At 49.2% G+C, this 15,337-nt stretch overlaps 1 protein-coding gene across 8 annotated transcripts in view; it reads left to right on the top strand.

Annotated features, from left to right (window-relative positions):
- Positions 1 to 15,337, top strand: part of dtnbb (dystrobrevin, beta b) — a 98,986-nt gene that overhangs the window by 14,350 nt on the left and 69,299 nt on the right. For 7 of the 8 annotated variants that reach the window (XR_004765772.1, XR_004765771.1, XM_035422580.1 and 4 more), the window contains exon 2: positions 5,393 to 5,436. The gene's annotated coding sequence lies outside the window, so the exon portion shown is untranslated. Of the gene's footprint in view, positions 1 to 3,864; positions 3,884 to 5,392; positions 5,437 to 15,337 lie in introns of those variants that run through there. The other variant, XM_035422579.1, reaches the window with a different exon arrangement.

Here is a 15,337-nt window from a genome sequence, read left to right as displayed (position 1 = left end):
CCCCTCTCCACCGTCTCCATATTTTCTGCCCAGTTATTTTTTTTTGTTTGTTTTTTTTTTTAAGAAAAATTTCCTAACTGGAAATATTCCAGTTTTTCTGGTCACCTGGAAATTGGTCATGTTACCAGGGTTTCCTTCTCTCTTTAAAGTGCTGTTCTAGTTTTATTTCAGGCCAAATTGAAATCAAAGTGGCGTTCTTGTGTTTGCAACTTTTTGTTTTTTCCCTAAACCTGTGGTTTTTACTGGAATATGACCCAGTTGCGCCTGTTTTTTCACGCAGACGAACGTGTTTCTCTGCAGTCCCCCAGCTGAGCTGCGCAGTCACTCTGCAGTCCCCCAGCTGAGTGCGCAGTCACTCTGCAGCCCCCCAGCCGAGCTGCGCAGTCACTCTGCAGCCCCCCAGCTGAGCTGCACATTAGGCCAGACATTTAATAAGGGAAACCGGTCAGCCTTAATTGATTGGTTTAGTGATCAATAGGTTGGTTAATAGGTTGATTGATTAATTGGCTGGTTGATTGATTGGTTGATTGTTTGGTTGATTACTGGGGTGATTCAAAGGATGAATGGATGACTGGATGGATGGTTAATTTCTTGGTTCAGGCCAGTCCATTCCTCTATGACTGGGCAGTATTGCAGAATGTCGCGTATACGCTCGTATAAATGGACCAGTGCTAATGCGCTCCAGCGTACCCGCACGCGCTTGGAATGCTGTTGATAAATAGATCGCTCTTTTGACGCAGTCTTTAATAGCCCAGTGCTGAGAACGCAGGGGCGTAAATGAGCTCGAGCGAAATCATTATTATTTTTTAAACGGACTTCTTAAATGGACTTGGCTTTGTTGTTGCATTTAAAATAAATGTGCGTTTAAATAAAGGCGCACTTCGTGTCACGGCCTGACCGGGAAACGGTTATTTAGCAGGCATTATGCGTGATTTGAGAATTGCATATTCAGCAGCGAGAACGCGCCGTTGTGAATATAGGCTGTAATTTCGTCCTCTCGGCGCGCGAGGTATTTAATAGCTTTAATTAAAGCCTTCTTGAAGGACCGTCCTGACCTATAATTTTATGTCCTTTTTTTTTCTTCTCCACGTTGTATATCTCCGAGTTTGGTAACACTTTAACGAGAGGAGATCGTCTGTATTTATCCCAGCTGTAACGGCATCAGGGTTTACGCAGCGACGGTGTGTTATGAGGCTTATTATGATTTTATGATTTTCACCCCCCCCCTTCCATAAAATTCAGCCCTGAACTGTCCTGCTTTAGGGGACAGTCATCCCAGGAGTCCCAAGTCCTGATGCTGTCAGTGTCATCTTTACGACCCCCCCCACCGTAAACGGATTTATGGGGACAAGTCACCGCCACTGCCACAGATCAGCTGGGTTGCCAGGTTCTTGCAATGAGATTCCCCCAAAACATTCCTCAGAAATCCCCCTTCTTCAGTTGGCTCACATAAGTTATAAAATCCCCCAAATTCCATTGACTCCCCTACACCCTCCTCTCCTCCTCCTCCCCCCCCCCCCCCCCCCCCCCCCCCCCCCCCGTCCTCAAATTTCCTGCATTTGGCTGTGCTGAAGGTTACACTCAGTTCACAATTGTAGTTAATAAGAGAAACTTGGAATACTAGGGGTGATTGAGCTGTCTTTGAGGGTGGTAGGATCGTCCACCAGATCTGGCAACCCAGTGAACATTTTTTTTTCCTCTCTCTGATACTCATGGAGTTTTTCTGTTTCCTGTTTTCCCAACGAATCATAAACGAGAGTAGCGCCACCGTTACCACTGTTACTGCTACAGCCTTGCTCTTACCGTCGAAACACAGACCCCTCTACGTCCACTTCTTTGCCATCCGATTGGTCGGCCCAAACGAAATTAAATACATCCTATTAAAACCTGTGCTTAAGGTGCTCTGTGGTGCTAATGAGATTTTTAATTATAATTGCCCTGGGTGTAGTTCTGTAATCCTCCACCCCCCCTACCCCATTGACATATCTACCACACTCCGGCTCTCTTATCCATGCAGCTAAGACCTGGGGTTTGTAGTAATTTGTAGTAATTGCAGGAAAACACCAGCAGAATGGTCTCTGAGGATATTAAAGGAGCTCAATCTGGACCCCAACAGGAGAGACAGATTGGTGAATTTTACTCGCATCAGGAAATAGTGTAGTCCACGGTGGGAGGGGGGGAGGGGCGCAGCGGGGGTGGTAACTGCTCAAATGCGCACATAGCCAGTTACCTGGATATTTCATTTTTAGATAGCATTTTTGGTCATCTTTATCGAGGGTGTGAATCATTTTGGAGGGGCTGTATTTGTGTACTGTGAAGTGGTTATAATGTAACAGCCTGTGTCTGGCTGGTTCAGGAGTTCCACGCAGCAGCCATTCACTCTTTGACGGCTACTTTGTGTCCTCCGCCGTGGCCCTTTGTGACATCATTTCCTCACGTTCCGTCCTGCTGCAGCACTCTCAGCTCGGCGAAGGTTCCGTCTGTTCTCTGAAAGGTGCTGTTTGCTCAGTCCGGCTGCAGTACCTGATTAATGCATCTACCTGCCGGCGCCGTTCTGCCTAGCCTATGAGTCACGCACGAATCCTGCACACCCCTGCCCTACCGGGGAGCCAATCGCCTTTCAGAACTGTGGGGGGCGGGGGAGGGGGAGGGGTGGACGTCATCTTCTGCAGTGAAGGTACGTATGTGGTCTGGTTCACCTGCAGCTCAGAATCCCTTTCTCATTGTTGTACTAAGAAATCCTAAAGACGATTTCCTGTTTGTTGTGCCCCCCTCCCCCCACAGTTAAAATTAGATCTATGTCCTATGATCTATGTAGGTTCTTGAGATTAAGTCTCCTACAGGGAACACAAATTAATTGATGAACCTTAGGAGGATATTGCTGAGTCAGTGTAACCTGCAATGAGAGGTACTGGTAATCGATGGCTGTTCAGGGTGTACTGGGAAGTCTCCAGCAATTCCTTGAGACCAGTTGATGTTGTTGTTGGATAGCGGGAAACCAAACGGCTGCTTTACCCACAAATCCCCTCTTTGGGGGAGCCGAAACGATTGGCGAGCGGGGGGGGGGGGGGTGGCACCCTCTCCTTTGAGATGAGCGTTTGTGTGATCCTCTGCTCTTACCCAATAATTACCCATTTCCCCCTGATATTGGGACACAACAGCCTCTTGGCTTAATTTGGGCAGTGTAGTCTGTCTGTCCACTGAAGTGGGTGTTCTCAAGCCTTCTTAGTTCTGAAGCTGGGATGTTGAAGCCACTGCTGAAGATGAGGAGCTCTGCTGACATAGTCCCTGGTGGGGGGGGGGGGGGGGGGTGGCTTTCTTCCACAGTCTGGGTTTCAGTTGGCTATAAGCGATGGGGGGGGGGCGGAGGGTAGGGGGGATGGAACGGACCCTAACTGCAGTGTGTTTTCTGTAGACCTTCAGTCAGACCTCTCTCTCTCTGCTGTGGGTTTGCTGCCTCTCTCTTCCTGCTATCATTTCTCCTTTTTTGGGGGGGGGGGAAGTATGTGGAGAGGGGATTACCTAATGACTGAGATCAGTCCTGCTTTAAACGGGCGATTGCGTGAAAGTGAAGATGGCTCGAACGGATATTGTTGCGACACTTATGCACTTAAACCTGCCACACTGGGGCCTTCATTCTGATTTTTAATCTCTTTCGCTTTTTAGTGATGAAATTTTCATTTTCCCTCTCTCTCTCTCTCTCTCTCTCTCTTTTTTTTTTTCCAGTGGCTGTGATAGTGTCAGGGCTCGGTGTCGGGTTTCATAGATCTAGTCTCCCATTATCGTTAAATAAAGAGAGGAAATAAATCATCGCACTGCTGCTGGGAACGCGCTCGTGACGAAGAGGACGACTGTCCTTCAGAATTCCGGGGCGGAACACGCGGTACGCACTGAAGCTCGTTGCCACGGTGACGGTTGGTTCTGTTGCCTGCGTGGCGTGTTTGGTTCCGAGCTGCAGTGATTCTCGTGGGCAGAGATCAATTCTGCCTCCTCCTGGAAGCCCACTGTGATTTTTGTTTAACTGGGAAGAAGCGAGTCCCTGTTTAATAACAAAAGTGCGGATCCATAAGCTTTTGTGCTCTTGGTGACTTGTTACCATTGCTCTTTTGAAAACAATCATGCGCACGCTCTGTATGACTTGTCAGTCGGCATGCCGGTAGGATGCTCCTGTCTTGTCAGCTTCATCTTGAAAGCAGTGGACGCATACATTTCTGTGCTTCTTTGGACTCAAGCTCCCACAGTTCATTGCAATGACTTTGTCTGTAGTGTTTGAGATATTGGTGAAGTGCTTGATGGGAATTGTAGTGCAAATTTAAAGCATTGGAAGACGAAAAAAATCAAGCTGTATTTGGTATACTGTATTACAGTACTATGTCAAAATAGGATGAATAAATTTGAAAATAAACACATTTGAGTTGAAAAGTTCAGTCAGATATCCTGGGTCTGGTGGGAAAACCGGGATGAAGATTTGGCTCAGTCTGCGAGCCGCACACCTGTCCTCAGCTACAGGTAAACCCCGCAGGCAGCGGGGCCAAATTAAGCGTGTGATTGGCTGAGTGTGGCCCCGCAGGCAGCGGCGCCAAATTAAGCGTGTGATTGGCTGAGTGTGGCTGCTGTATCGGGGAGTATCGCGCTGTGGTGGGTCTGATGGGAGACGGAGTTTAGCCAGCGCAGCGGAGTACGCTTCGCACGGCGCTGTCAGCAGGATGGCGGCGTGTGTGTTTGTCTTGAGAAAGCCCTCTAATTGTACGAGACACTATCTGACTGCTAAAGCGCCCCCCCTCCCTCCCTCCCTCCCTCCCTCCCTCCCTCCCTCTCTCCCTTATCTCTCCTCACTTATTCTTCCCTCTCTCCGTCATTTCCTCTCTCCCTCCTCCCTCCTGCTTTCTCCCTCTCTCTCTCCGTCTTTCAGTGCCTTTTCTCTTTGTGTTCCCACTCCTTCCTTCCCCCTCTTCCTGAAATATACGCGCGGGTGTTTGAGATTTCAGTCCGCGCAGCACTGAAAGTTGTTAACCTCGCTCATAGCTCTATTTTTGGACACCGTGTTGCACTTTTGGGAACGCGCCCAACGGCCGAAGTAACGCCATCGCCGATGACCTTTGGATGAAATTGGCGCTCGTTTTGCTAAGCATGTGATTCCTGTTGTGTTTAACTTCCCTACCCTTCCCTCTCTCGGAGTGTGATGTTCTGCGGCATTTCCCAGACTTCCACAGTGTTTCCGATATTCCACGGCATTTCCAGTGTTCCGCAACACTCCCAGCATTCCACACTATTCCCGATATTCCATCGCGTTCCCTTCGAGCATGCAGGCCTGCTGCTGATGTAATGCATGTTGTGTGTTGTGTGAACACAGCCTGCTTAAACATACTTCTCCTTTCTTTTTTTTCTGCAGAATCACCTTTCAACATTTCCTTCTGCTTGACCTGCTGACAAAAGGTAATGACCCCTGCACCCCTCCCCCCACAGAATAGAGGACAATAGAACCTTCTGAGCTTGGCTGTACCTGTGCTGCATCCACAAGCAAGCACATGTGAAATTATGAATTAAGTTAATTCAGCTTGTTGAAACAGTGTAGGATTCCCACTGGAATAGAACCCAGGCTGTCATGGACACTATGTTTCTATAAGCATGTCCACAGCAGTGTGTGTGTGTGTGTGTGTGTGTGTGTGTGTGTGTGTGTGCATGCGTGTGTGTACTCACGCATACGCACGTATATGTGCTCACACATATGCGCGTATATGTACATGTGTGCCCTACATACATATGCATTTAAGTCATATACATGTGCATATACATATACATACACTCATACATGTATAGCGAAAGTGGTTTTCGTATTGATTTCCTCTCTGAGCCCGGATGACGCGGCTTGAAGCCTGATCAAAAGGGCACGAGCATCGGAACGCTTAATTACCGCGGTAACAGCGGCTATGCCGCACATGAAAAGAGTATGGGGGAGACGATGCCGCGTTACCATGGAGACCAGGACCAGCAATGGAAGCGCCCAATGAGCTTTGGCGAAAGGGAGGGGCGGTGGATGGGAGGGATGGGGGCGGGGGGCACCTGTCTGTTTACAAGGCTGTTATATTTTTGGTGCTGGATGTCAAGTGCTCTATGTCAATTAGTTCTGCTGATGTCATCAATTGTTTTCAGGATTGTACTCAATTCCAAATATAGCGCCCTCATAGAGTGAGTCTATACCAGCACCTTTCATGCGTTTCACAAGACAATTCAAGTTTAATATACAAATATATTGGGTCAATTTTCTGATTTCGTTCAAGGCTTCTAGCAGTGCAGCTTAGATAATTAATAATATAATTAATAACAATGTCGCTTCTCAATATTAGCGCCGATTTCTTTGCCTGCAGACCAACTCAGTTGAAGCAAACTATCTCTGTGCGTTTGGAACCGTTAGAAAACTGACTGACCTGTTTTACAGGGACAGGAGTACCAGAAATACATGTGCAATACACAGATAATCTATGACGTGCAGCTAACTAAAAGCTCAGCATGCATGTTTTATGTTTATTTGTGAGTGGATTTTTAAAGACGAAAGCAAATAATGATGCACTGTTTATCTGATCATGAGAACAGCCGTTTACATCCCACTCGAAAACACATCGCAGAAACAAACTGCGCCGTGAAGTGTTGAATCTGTGTGGGAAGTAGGATAGTCGTTATGTCAGAACGTTGGACCGGATCTCCGAATCACTAAATCGGCGCCGTTAACTTGTGAACTTTTCCTTTTATGCACAAATAGTTCAGCTCGTTTATAAACCGAATTCTGGGCGGCACGAGCTGCTTAACTGCAAACGGGAATGAAGAGCTGAGTTCGACCTCCTCAGGGAACATCTTTAAAAAAAAAAAAAAGATTTTATTTCGTTTTTTGTGTTCACACATTATAGCTGCGTTCAGAAAGTGTAGTCGTTGGCAGGTCTTGGCTGGCTTTTGTCAATATTTCGGCTCAATTTACGAAACGGTTAAAGCCCAGCTGTTGCCACGGTTGCGCAAAACTTCGTTTTGTTTTGTTAAAGCAGGCTGTTTTTGTTCAGTTTACCCCCTGTGGATCGATCCTAAGATATTTGCTAGTTGCCAGCTGTTTTGCTGTTTTACGCACAAGCATTTGTAGCAGTTTGCAGCTTTCTATGTTTGAGGCATTCTCCGTTCAAGAAAATGAACATTTCGGAGTATTGTTTCCCCTCAACCTTCTGTGTTATCATTCTTTCTCCTCTTTATAATAGCCTAAAATATGAACACGTACTAAACGTTTCGTAATGCTTCTACTGTCGGAAATGCATCTAATTTTGCATATTGTTCTTGAATTTGTCTTTAGTACTATTTATGAATAATTTTTGATTATGTAAATTTTGCTAAGCAACGATAATATACCATTTGTAGTTGTGGTCATGTCATGTTATACGTGTTTCTTAAAGCTGCGCTGCTTTCAGCCAACCAGAATGCATACAGGATACATGTATGTGCCATGAATTATTACAGAGACCACACAGCTTTATGCCAAAGCTTTTTGATCAACATATAAAGTTTCTGAATCATATTTATTTATAAATATAAATTGTGTGACTGCCTGTTGGCTGTAAGTTTGTGTTTTTTTTCCCTGTTTGTTTTTGTTTTGAGCCAGCGTTTCTCTCCCGGTTTTTCTCGCTTTCTCTCGCCTTAAAATCCCTTGTTACCTGGCAGCAAACGCTGCTCGTTACCATGGCAGCAACATTTTGATGTAAATATCGGGAGTGCTGAGTGAAAATACGAGCAACCCTTTTACTCAAACAAGGGTTCCGGCGCATCCGCGATGGCTTTATCAGCCCTGAACAGCGGCCCTTGAAACTGGCACGCATAAACATCACAATCAGCTTCTGTCCGCCGACTTAAAGTTACGATGCATGTAATGGCAGCCATTTTGGCTCTAACGAGATGGTGCTGTTTGTTATAAACTAGTCCATATATTTACTGAGTGTGTGCTCGAGACGGCAGTTGTGGTGCATGGTGAAATTGTTTTTTTCCCCCTGTTATGAATGGCCGATGATCTTCCAGTAAACCTCAGTTTGAAGATTTTGAGCTTTACAAGGCCGATAATCTTTAGTTTGATCCTGTCCGGACGCTCGTTTGTGATTCTGTGTTCCGTGTCGCACGCAGAGAGGGGGACCGGTTTGAGTGACGCACCGGCCCGTGACGGACATGCGGATGAGTTTTATGTGACAGTAAAGACAGCAGTAGGGCGGGGGGGGGGGGGGGGGGCTCTTCTGAGGGGCGAAAGAGGAGGCGGCGCTTTCGTCGGCTTGGGGAGACAAAACCGCGCTGCTGCTGCTGCTTAGCCGTCAGCCATGACCGTATCTGAAAGTGGGGCATTATGGGTAAAAAAACATATTATTATGTGTAACATAAATGTTAATACACATAATTTGTGATTGGTGGAGCTCTTGCCATTTGCAGGGCTTATAGGCTGCTTGGTTGTTAACACAGAGTCCTCATTGGCCGTATCCTCACAGCAAGACATTCGATTGGCCAGCTGAGCTAAAGACCAGGGTCCTCAGCCCACGGAATTAGTTGCACAGTTATGGCTTCCCCAGGGGTTGCATCATCACCTGAAGTTCGTGTTCACGTGCTAACGTGCTAACTCCTGTTGTGTATCTTTGTGTTGAGCAGCCATTGAAAGCGAACCCACATGGCACTGTGTATCTAGGTCATGTTAGCCCATGATCCCTTAACAAAAAAAGTTCCTCCTCTTTCTCTCCCAGAGAGCGTAACACTTTGTTCTCTCTTAAATGACAGATATCAGACGAGGCGGCCAATACTTGCTTGAAATGGGCACTGCGGGGTCCTCTAAGGTCTCGGCTAAGTACTTTTCACTTCCCCCCCCCCCCCCCCCCCCCTCTGTGAAGGTGAAGAATGAATAAAATGGCCGCTCGCGATCTGGACCCGAGTCACAGGTTGTGAGGGAGACGCGGGGCCTGTGAGAGGTTTCCAGCCCGTCCGCGAGATTCCTCCCGCTGATGTCTGTGACTGATGCCCCGCGAGGTCCGTGACAATAACCCAGATCGATCGCTTCCGTCCGCCCGCGCGCGGAATGAGCAAAATGCCCGCCGTCGATTCCCTGACCTTCTGGAGGTTTTCATTTTTTAAATATTTTTTTATTTATTTTATTTTTTCTGTGGCTTGTTTAAACAACGGGTGGCAACCTGGTAAAAAAATAACTGAATGTTTCTGTTTGTGGGCTGCTGGGTGGCTCATCCTGTTAAGGCTCTGTTCCGGTGTGTGGATGGGCCCCACAGTCTGGTATCTGTTAAGGCTCTGTCCCAGTGTGTGGATGGGCCCCATGGTCTGGTATCTGTTAAGGCTCTGTTCCAGTGGGTGGATGGGCCCCATGGTCTGGTATCTGTTAAGGCTCTGTTCCAGTGGGTGGATGGGCCCTATGGTCTGGTATCTGTTAAGGTTCTGTTCCAGTGTGTGGATGGGCCCCATGGTCTGGTATCTGTTAAGGCTCTGTTCCAGTGTGTGGATGGGGCCCATGGTCTGGTATCTGTTGGTTGTGGCTGATGGACTGGTTCTGAAGTTCAGCAGAGTGGTGTGCATGTGATCCGAAACTCAGGTATCCAGCTGCTGTTCAGGTGTCTCCTAGAAGCTGTTTTTTTTTTTTTTTTTTTGGTTTGTTTCCTCTGCCTGCGGTCATGTTTGACAGGGTCCCGGGGCAGGACGTTTTCTTTTGTGAAGTCGCCCCCGCTCGTGTTTCTGCGCCTCAGGGTCCGTGGTCTTTGTCCCCTCTGGTGCTGTTGGGCTTTCCTTTGAACATACGGTTTTGTTTTTTTTATTTATTCATTTTCCTCTGAAGGCATTCAGTCGTCTGTAGGTCTGAAGGAAGCCGCCTGCAGGAGGCTGACGTATTTCTGACCTGTCGGCAGGCAGTCGGCCATTTCAATCTGAAGTACAATTTTTTTTTTTTTTTTGCAGCCAAGAGACAAGTGACCACATTTCAATCAGAGAGGAAAGAGAGGAGGGGGGAGGGGAGAGAAGAGAGAGAGCAAAGATAGGGGAGAGGAGGGTATAGGAGGGTAGGGGAGAGGAGAATGGTAAATGGTAAATGGACTGCATTTATATAACGCTTTTATCCAAAGCGCTTTACAATTGATGCCTCTCATTCGCCAGAGCGGTTAGGGGTTAGGGGTTAGGTGTCTTGCTCAAGGACACTTCGACATGCCCAGGGCGGGGTTTGAACCGGCAACCCTCCGACTGCCAGACAACCGGTCTTACCTCCTGTGCTATGTCGCCCCACGCTCGGGGCCGCGTAACTAGTTAAAAGAGGAGGGGTGAGGATATGTGGGAAGAGGAGGGTTTTGGAGAGGTGAAGAGAGGAGGAGAAAAGGAGGGGGAGAGAAGGAGGGGAAAGGACTGGAGAGGAGGTGTGAGGGGAGAGGAGGAGGGGAGGAGAGAAGAGGGGAGAGGTGGATGGGAGAGGAAAGAAGAAAGAGTGGAGGGGTGGGGAGGAGAGGGAGAGAAGAGGAGGAGGTAGGACAGGAGAGGGGAGGTTCTTTATTTATTTTTAGGTGCTGGTTCACATAATTAATTTACTGGCACTGCATAATTTGTCTTGATTTGAGTGTAAATGGCGGCAGACCTGGGGACGGTGATGTAAAAGGGCTCGGAGTTCATTAGTCTTGCTTAAGCACTAAAAAAAGCAAAACTCAGCTGCAGTGTTTTTATTATCTGTTCCCTCAGGAAAGGTTTGAGGGGAGCAGAGTCATCACTCTTTTAGGGTGGGTAAGGGGGGGGGGGGCGGGGCGGGGCGGGGCGCGTGGATACAGAGTCATCACTCTTTGGGTGGAGGGGGGGTGATTCCTGTTTGGGTGGGGGGGGGGTTGAGTTTGCCGCTCTCTGTGTGGGACAGGGGTGCGATGTTAGAAGCCGCTGAGGCCTCTGCACCTCTGAGGGAAGTGGAGATTGGGGGGGGGGGGGGTGTGGGGGGCGTTGCACGGTGTTTGCGCCATGCCGCACTGTTCCATACCGCCATTTTACCTCGCGGAACATTCACACCTCCGGACGCACCATCCCGAGAGAGAGACGCGCAGCACCTGAGCGTGGAATAATTTTGAGATGCTCTGCCGAGTTCTCCTGTGAGACGTGAGCTCAGTCTGTCCCGCCCCGTCCCGTCCCAACCCCCGCATTTAGCACAGAGCGTTCCCTTCCTCTCCCACGCCTAACGAGTCGCGCTCACTTCCTGTGTGAGGACAGGATCTTCTCGCTCTTTCGCACCATTATTTTAGCGGGAAAACGGGCTACAGGGAGCCCTTCAGCAGAGAACATCTCTCCCTCCCTCCCTCTCTCTCTCTCTCCCTCTCTCCCTCTCTCTCTCTCTCTCTCTCTGTCCCCCCCTCTTCTCTCTCCCTCTCTCTCTCCCTCTCTCTCCCTCTCTCTCTCTCCCTCCCTCCCTCTCTCTCTCTCTCTCCCTCCCTCCCTCTCTCTCTCTCCCCCTCCCTCCCTCTCTCTCTCTCTCCCTCCCTTCCTCTCTCTCTCTCTCTCTCCCTCTCTCTCTCCCTCTCCCTCTCTCTCTCCCCCCCCCCCCTCTCTGCCCCTGGGATTGAGCTGATCACGCAGCTCCATCCTCTGCCTGCTTGGCTCCCTGCGTCCTGTTGTCATGGGTTACGGATGCAAAAAAAAAAAAAAGTTTCCACGGTAATGTCATGTGGGTTTTTTTTTCTTTTTCTTTTTTTTCCCCTTGACCTTTCTTAATGGCGTCGTTAATGGCGGTAATGGTAATGATAATCATACAGTTTTCCCGTGTAATTGCTTAATGTCAGCCACAGCCTGTTTCACCTCCTCTTATTAAACACCCCCCCCCCCCCCCCCCCCCCAGCCACCCCAAATGCCCCCCCCCCCCCAACCACTGCAGTGCAGCTCAACCGTCTACAGCCACTGAGGATCTGAACCAATGAGACGCCTGGTGGTGAAGTACAGGCTGTAGACCTCAAGGAGATATTAGTGAGTCTGTTCTGTAGAACTCAGTCTGAAGTACAGAGGGATATTAGTGTGTCTGTTCTGTAGAACTCAGTCTGAAGTGCAGAGGGATATTAGTGAGTCTGTTCTGTAGAACTCAGTCTGAAGTACAGAGGGATATTAGTGTGTCTGTTCTGTAGAACTCAGTCTGAAGTGCAGAGGGATATTAGTGTGTCTGTTCTGTAGAACTCAGTCTGAAGTGCAGAGGGATATTAGTGTGTCTGTTCTGTAGAACTGGGCTTGTAATACCTAGTGTACCATCAGTGTGTCTGTTCTGTGGAACTCTAATCTGTACTGAATGTATAACAGCTCATGTCTGTTCTGCTGAACTGACTCTGTAGCACAGGGGACCGTTATTCTGTCTGTTCTGCATTCAGAGCACAGCGTGCGGTTCGGGTGAGCGTCAGTGATTTTTGGGGGTGTCTGTGCCCCTTGGCCGGGTCTTCCCCGATGTGGCTGTTGCCGTTTTGTGGGGAGAGCTTATCGCCCCATTGGCCGGCTTGGGTGAGGGGGCGGAGCCTGACCTGGAGCGTGACCGTTGTGTAAAGCCTGTGTAACGAACACCAGGCCTCTTCCTGTGTGTAATCTGTGAGTAAACAACCTGAGAGGGACCGGGGCTGTGATTCCAAAAGCCTAGCTCCGCCTCCCCCCTTATCTTATCAGCTACAGGATACTGGCGGGAGTGTGGACATGATACGGACTGGGGGGGGGGGGGGGGGAGGAGGGGAGGAAAGATGGAGAGAATGGAATGGGCAGAGATAGGAGGACAGAGGTCAGACAGAAAGGAGGGGGGTGAGACGGGCTTAGAATGAATGAAGGAGAGAGAGAGAGCGAGGGAGGGAATGAGAGAGGTGGAAGAAAGGGACAGAGAGAGGGAGAGGGGGAGGTTAAGAACAGATCAATGAGAGCTAGGAGAAAGGGAAATGGAGGGCGAGTGGGGGAGGGAAGGAAAGGGGGAGAGAAGGAGGAGAGAAGAGAGGGAGGACAGTCTTTTAAGCAGGACGTTGATGCCGCTTCACCAGTTGAGAGGGGCAAAATATTGTAAATGTTACTTTTCATTTTTATTTCATAATAAAATGATAATGTGCTTTATGCTTCTTGTTTTCAGGTAATGAAGTCTTTGGGAAGGTTGTTGCAGCGGGTGAACTGTCAGTGTGATTAATGCACTGGTTAGGTTCCATCCCTTTTGGGTTTTGGGGTTGTCCTCCTATTGATTTTGCATTATGGATTTATACCGGTAGCTGTCCCAGCTGCTGTGTGGAGTTATCTCCTCCCCCAGCTTGGACTTGGTGCATCGCAAACAGAACCTGGGGAGTGTTTCACGAAGCAGAATTACTGATTTAGGCTGGATAACTGCTCTGAGTAAAACCCGGAACCCTCCCAAATCTGGAACATGGACTGAAGTAAAAAAGAGCTGTTCCAGGTTTTACTCAGATATCCAGCTAACCCAGTGATCCTGCTTCCTGAAACATGGGCCCAGCTCTTCTTCCTCAGGGTGTGTGGGTGTTAGTGTTGCGTCTGTTACAGGCTGTGTGGTGGTGTAATGGCTGTGTGGTCACTTGTGTAACGGTGCACCTTCTGTTACTGGTCACATTACAGTGTGATCGCTGTGTTACATTTGACTGCTCTGATGCGCTGTGTCTAGCTGTCAGTGTTTGGGGAGTGTTTAGAGTACAGGCATTTGAAATGCGCATGTGTGTATTTCATATGAAATGCAGGATGCTGGACTTCCTTTGTGTGCTTTTACGCCTCTGAGTGTGCAAAGGCTGTTGCCGCCTCCGCCATTTTGCCGGCTGTGGCTCATAGACTCGTTTACCGGGAGATATTCTCGGGAGATATTTTTGTGTTTTTGCCCGTTTTTTTTTTTTCTGCTCTCCGTAGACGTGCCGAAAGAACGCAGCGCCCGCCTGGCAGTGCCAGCTGAGCACGGGCCAGCTCGCTGAACGCCGCACGCCCAGCACGGGAAAGACGTCGAGGCTGTGCTGTAACATCGCTGCAGCCAGCGAAGGGCCGGGATCGGTTCTGTACTAAATAAACACGGGCTAGTATTACGCACTGCTCAGGCTGACTCTTGAGCGTGCTCCCAAGCACAGCGATGGGGGAAAAAAAAAAAGCATTTAAAGGATTTAAAAAGCAGCATGAGCCATAAACTCAATGCTAGGAGCAGAACACCAGTGGGGTGTAGAACCTTCCTCCTCAGGCATATTGTCTGCCTCACAGAGTAGGTCTTTTGGAATGTTTTTTTTGTTTTCAAAGTTCTGTGTTGGTGTTCTAGATCTCCGTTGTCGGTCACCCCAGTGGTGATTGTGACATCATCGTTAGAATGTTCAGCGAAAAGAACACTGCAGTCACACGTTTGTGACCTCACACCTGAAAGGGTTTAAAGGCGCTGTTCCGCTGTGTGGATGTTTCCCTATGGAAGCACACACTGTGGTTGGCTAGGACCTGAAAGACCGTCGTAAAAAAATATTATCTGCGTGTGTGAGCTCTCATTGCAGCATTCAGGAAGTGCAGAGATGTGAAAAAGCGCAATGGCGGTTTTATCTGCCGTGGGATCCGGCCCGTGCCAGCGCTGGCATCCGCGCATGGAGGTGCACAGTTGGCGGTAACGTCGCCCAGGGATTAGCGGGTTGCAGTTTGGGGGGGTGGGGGGGGCGACAGCGTCTCGTCACGCACCGGTGGCCGGCTGGTTGGTCGCTCGCTGGCCTGCCCGCCTGTTGAGCTGCCCGAGACACGGAGAGCCAAGGAAAGTGGTCAGATGCACCGCTGTCCTTGAAAATACTTCCTTTTTTTCAAATTAAATACTGCCTCTTCCCCAACTCCATATTAATGCCCATAATTTTGGATGAGATGTTGCTTGTCAGAGGCGTCCACATACTTTTGGCTGTGTATTGTGTGTTATGTATGTATTTTAAAACAGGGGCGCGGACCCAGATCAGATCGTGCTTCGGGCCCCTCAGAGGGTACGGCCCGCACCGTTTGACTGTTCGAGAGGCCCTCGTTTAATGCCGGTCGTAAAAGCGTCGGGGCTTGGGACTGGAGTGCGGTTTAAGAGCCGGCCCCAATCAGACGCCATTGTGCCGTGTCCTCTGCGTTTAATAGGGAAATTAAGCGAGCGTTGAATAATTCAGACGCCGCGCGGCATCGATTCCAGTCACCCCACCTGCCCCCCCCCCCCAGGCCCCCGCCCCCGTTCGCCCGCTGTTGAGTAAATGGCGCTTAAAAATCACGATCGGAACAAAGTGCGCCGCCGATGGAGGCAATTGAGCGGGAAAGCGATGCGTGTGCGTGCGGCCGAACCTCGGGACAAATGGCGGCTCTTTGGAGCGAAGGG

This window comes from Anguilla anguilla, chromosome 6 (genome assembly GCF_013347855.1).
Source record: "Anguilla anguilla isolate fAngAng1 chromosome 6, fAngAng1.pri, whole genome shotgun sequence".
In the NCBI taxonomy this organism is placed as follows: Eukaryota; Metazoa; Chordata; class Actinopteri; order Anguilliformes; family Anguillidae; genus Anguilla; species Anguilla anguilla.
This window is presented reverse-complemented; position numbering and strand designations above follow the sequence as displayed.